Here is a 6,000-nt window from a genome sequence, read left to right on the forward strand (position 1 = left end):
CTTTTTCATAATCAATTTATTGAAAGCAAACAGTGGAGATGGGTTCTTTGTGAAGTTCAAAGACTTTGGCATCATCAAACTTATATTTCTTATTACATCCTTCCATTGTGCACACCAAAAAACAAGAGAAGTCTTGATGTTACCAAACTAGTATACATATCAAAAAGAGATACTTGATATATATATATATAAGAGATTTTCACAAGAAAAATTTAGGGTTACAAATAATGTAACTGTATGGTAACAGGTCGGGTACACAAAATTCAAGGTTATGACCCAAAAATCAAAAACCAGGAATTCAGAGGAGCAAACGTTTAGGAACATGTTGAAAACAAGTTCTGGACATATGACAGGAAAATTTGGCTCACGAAGAGTGTAAGACAAAGTTGGAATTCAACTATCATAGAGGAAGAACAAAATAAAGTTTTAAACAAGACATCTGACAGACAACACACAACAAGTGTCCGGAGCGAGGCTCATAAAGGAGGATCAACACAACAAGTACAACACAGACCATTTATCAAGAAAGAAACATCTTCTTGAGAGTTATGTGTATCATCCCATGGTCTTACAGAGGATACACACAAGGAATTCGTCAGGTTGTAATATGATGAGCATTAAGCTCATTAGGGGTATTGATATTGTCCTTTTCACTTACTTGGCATAAAACAGAGGCCTTATGAGAAACTTCAAAAGAATTAACAAGAGAATGACAGAAGATACCTGAACCAGCTGCTTTATTGCCTTCTTGATCTTGCGCTTGAGACTGTTGATACTGTTCTTGAGTTCCGAAACACGATTATTGATGCGAATATAATCAGGAACACTTGTTTTAGGAGCAAGATCATCTTTGAAGAAAAAAGAAGAGTTTGAAGTTTTCTTCTTCCTTCGAAACCTCTTTCTCTTTACAAACCTTTCAGAATTATCAGTTATCCATATAACACTGTTCTTTTTACAGTTGTAAGTAGAAGTTGTGTTATATTCATAATCAGGAATTGGCCCATCACAACACTTTTCTTGATTGTGAGATGAATTTCTAAAAGTACACTGATAAGCGGGTTTGATTACTTCTTTAGACACCCAGATAAGAATGTTATGAAGTTTTTCATTCCGTAAACGAAGATGACTTCTTCTTTCAGTGCGACCTTTCTTTCCGCAATAATAGCAGTTGACATGAATGTTTTTAACTGTTCTCAACTAACCAGTTCTAGAGGGATGACATACATGGTTTCTTGAGTCATCTGCTGCTGGAGAGAGTTTTTTACTTTTACTCCCGTTGAAATTTTCAGCTTGAAGAAGGTTATTAGGAGGAACAAAATTGATCTTACCAGTACTTGGAGCTGAAAATGCGGGGGTCTAACAACCACACCCAATAATTCCTTTGGAAATCTGAGAGGGATTACTCCAATATACTTTCTAGAGAATAAACTAGACAGTCAGAATCAATCTAGAGTAAAGTATATCAAAGAGCTCAATATCTCTAACTCTTAATTCAATCCGCAATCAGCAAATAGAAATCTGCGAGCCGGATTAAATATAATACGAGTTACTTGAATGGTACCAAAGACCGTAAATCAACAACCAAAGGTTGGATATTCTAATTGATTGATCTTAACGCACAACCTGTGATATTTCAATTATATAACAAAATATAATGCGGAAAAGAAATAACACAGACACAATAATTTTGTTAACGAGGAAACCGCAAATGCAGAAAAACCTCGGGACCTAGTCCAGTTTTGAATACTCTTAGAATTAAGCCGCTATAAAAAGACAATACCAATATCGTACAATTGAGACCAAGTAAACTAACCCTATTTACCTAGTTTCCTCAGTATCCCTGCGCCTACAACCAATCTGGTCAATGCACGTGAATCCTAAGATAGAGTCCAGTATCTTAAGTTGCTTCAGTCTCTCTGAAGACTTTAAGCACTCAACCCTTTCGATTGTCTTCCTAATAGTAAATGATTAATCTTTTTGGTGATCGCTCTCCTATCTCAGGAAAACAATCAGTTAAGCATGAGAAAGGCTTTTCCAGTTTAAAATCAGTTAAACTCTTTTGTCGGGGTTTAGATCTTCCAATATCTGGATTAAATAATTTAACCAGATCGAGTTATAAAGAACCACCAGATTCAGATACTGAAAAGTACCACCAAATGATAGCTTGTCGATCTGAATATAACTAGTCAATAATAATTTTATCAAAATATAAACTAGATCTAGTCGGATCCCAGCCGATCAAGTTTGTGCACGAAGAAAATCACGAAGATACAAAACCAATAAGAAAAATCTTCTTGTCTTTAATATTCAATAGTCTTCTGTACCTGCACAACAACAAACTTGAAACTTGACTTATGATCGATCATGCACAGAAAGGAGTCTGTTAAAAATAGATGATCAGAAGTCAATGTTAAACTCTTGATATATTTTGAGTGACCTTACGTCATAAGGGAAGGCTCTCAAGAATAATTAAACCAGGTGCAAATCAATATCTCACCAACGTTAGTGAATCAAATCAATAATTGAAAACTAAAATAACAATCCAATTCTAATTTTCCACCAACGGTACTAGTAGACGCTTCTTGATCCCAAAGAAGTCTTTAAACTAGCGGACGTAAGAGATATCGTCTAATTAGATTCTTTCCTCTCCAAGATACTAAAAAACTCAAGATAAATAGTTTTTGAGTCTCCATCTGCTGTCACGGTTGATCCGGTTCATGAGTCTATAGAATTAGAAATTGAAAGAATGATGAAAGCTCAAGAGGTAAAGGATAAAACTAATGTTTAGAAAATAAAAGGATAACCCAACTTATATCTTCAAAGAAATTCCCATTATCAAAGGAAATTTGTGATTGTCTACTACCCGGAAAATTTCATTTTCCATCATTCATAAGCTTCAAAGGGGACTCAGACCCAAGCGAACACATATTTCACTATGACAAAATGATGGCTATGTATCTCGACAACACACGGATAATGATGAGGTTTTTTCCAAAAAGTTTACCGGAAGACGCCTTGACATGGTTCATATGTCTCCCATCAAACTCAGTCAACACATTTGAGGAGTTAAAATCATTTTTCATCCAGAACTACTCCTATAACATCAAACAAAGAGAGTTTTTAGATGGTATTTGTAAAATCAATCAAGGAAGTGATGAAAGCGTTACCGATTCCCTCAGACGCTTTAAGCAACAACACCCAGTTGATAAAGTATATGAAAAAGTCTTTTGCAGACTGTTCAGAAACGCCCTTGTTCAAGGGGAGGTCCGAGATTCCTTCACATGACACATTCTCAAATTCCTAGATGAATTTTATACAAGAGATGGCAAATTCGTCATAAGAGAACAAGATATCTCGAGCTTCCCCAGCTCGGACTATAAAATATATTCAGCCGGACAGATCTCAGGAGAAAAAAGAGCCCTCTCACCCAGGTCCCCAAACCAACAATTGAAGAGGAAAAACTTTAGAGAAGAGTCCGAGCTGAACCATTCCTCTGCTTATCCTTTCACATCCATGTAACTTATAGAAGTATTGCCCCTCTCAACCCATTCCTTTGACTTTACTTCCTGATTGTACCAAACCAGACACTTACACATATTTGTTTTTTATTTTTTTATTTTAAATTTTCTTCACATCAACTTCAAACTCAATATATACTTTGTCCTGGTGGTAAGCAAGTTACATGAATCTATTCGGATTGTAGAGTATGTACCCACCACAATAAAACAAGGGTCCATGGTACAGAGACATTGTTTCTTTTTCATAAGCATATCTCACATCGACACAAGGGTCAATTTGGATTTCTTATGTTGTACCACTTCAAGTGATCCAACGATACCGTAATGCGCAGAAAGTCTTGAGATTGGTGGTGCGAGGACACTCCCTCTTCTTGGTACCGTATTACAGTAGGCACTCCTGCAGCCCACTTTATTTTCTATTTTTCTTTGTCACGACCCTCTTTCCAAATACTGGAAAATATTCGTATATTCAAACCTATGTTCAAAGGTAATTAATTAGTACACATATTACATAATTACCAACCACGTATAAGTAACTAAATCTAAAACTACTAATCAAGACTATCTTAATCTTGACTAAATCAAGGTTTAAACAATATAAGACCACAATACAATTGTTAAGGGGGTCAAATATTTCTTACTCAGAGAAGAGTTGTATTACCACCCATTTTTTGATACTTCTTTTGAGAGATTTATCTCAAAGTATTGATTAAAAAACCAATGCAAGCAGTGTTATATGAATTCCTACTAATGCGGTGGCCATTTTCAAACAATTGAAGGTATTTGACATCCAACAAGTTCCCTATTTTATCCGAAAATATCCTCGTACCAAGTACAATCATCAAGAGCACCGTAGCAGTCCACTTGATTTTGCCGGGGAATAAATAAATTGATCTTTTCACACTCCCCTTAAAACATGCCCTCAACTCTGTTAGCCTGAAGAATTTCAATATCTTCTCTTTATTTTTAGATTCTCCATTTGGGTCTATCTTTAGTAAATTTAGCAGCAACCTTGAACCGAACCTCTATTTCATGCCATTCCATCCAAGCAAATTCAAACCATAGTCTTTCAAGGGTTTCCAATAAACTTTGGGGTGTAACCAACATCTACCGAATGTCCAACTATGAGTAAATCCAAAGTATGGACAACGTCGTCTGAAATTATTGTCATTTCGGCAATGGGGAGATGAAACCTCTCCAAAAATGAAGATATGGAATCTCTATCAACCTCCTGATGAGCAGCTCTGACTGCATCGTATGATCTCAACTTGTGTACAATTTATTGAACCTCCACAATTCCTCGTCCAGTAGGCAATTTGACATCGATTTATGTAGATTATAGAGCTTCAAAATTCTAGCTTCACATTCAGGATCCTACACAGTAAGATTACGTTGGTGAACACGTGTACTAAGCCTCAACCAATTTTACCAAGAACTGTGTATAACTATAACCCAGGGACGCCAAATTTTAGCAACAACGCAGTCTTCATATCCGAATAGGTTTTCACCATTAGCTCTGGGTAACTCATGACCGACCTCTTCAATAGGTAACAACAGGTTAACAATGTCTTTTTTATTTTGTTTTTCTTCATTTTATTCTTTTCAGATCCTTCTTAGGCCCTTTCCATTGAATCCAGTTCTTCACTCGTGAGGGATGCAAATAAAAAACCTCAAGAAAACTAAGTTCAAAAAATACTTTAGAAGAGCATTCCTCGAAAAGTTAAGAATTAGTAATCTTTTTGTTGGTCAAACTCAATGGTTTCGTTGCTCTTTGGTAAATGAACGCACAATTTCATGAAATAAATTTACAATCAAACGATAAAAACACGTTATTTCCATTTTTTTTGCTAATCTATGCAATTAACTCTTAGGCTAAGTCCTATGGGCTAGATATCTAGCTACTAGATTGTCCATCCACGTCAGCATGGGAAACCTCCTAAGTCCTATGGGATGACGAATTTAGCAGCGAAACACTGATCAGTTTAGCGTTTGACGCTGAACAGTGCAGCGTCCAGGTGAACGCCGAACCGAGCAGCGTTTGACCCGATCAGCTAGGTTGACGACGCTGAACGGATCAGCGTTCAAGAGAATTAATATTTTTCACAGAAGCTAGAATTTCTCCCCCATTTTCATTTCTTCACATAATTTTCACTTCTCTCCCGAAAATGCTTCTTCAAGATCTTGAGTTGTAGAATTTTTTTTCTTCAAATTCCTTCCGTGGGTTTGTTATTCATCGGATTTGTGATCGATTGAAGGTGGTTTGGTGTGATTCCATCCACGAAATCATTCGAGGTAAGAAATTTAAGTTTTAGGTTAAAATTTTATGATTTTTGATGCGATTTCAATCAAATTGATGATTGATTCTTTCGTATTTAAATGATGTAGATGTTATGTGTATGATTTAAATTGATTATTTGTGATGATTTTTTTTTTTTGGGGATTTAATTTGATTATGTGTGATGAACAAAAAATGATTTTTTTT

This window comes from Papaver somniferum, chromosome 3 (assembly GCF_003573695.1).
Source record: "Papaver somniferum cultivar HN1 chromosome 3, ASM357369v1, whole genome shotgun sequence".
In the NCBI taxonomy this organism is placed as follows: Eukaryota; Viridiplantae; Streptophyta; class Magnoliopsida; order Ranunculales; family Papaveraceae; genus Papaver; species Papaver somniferum.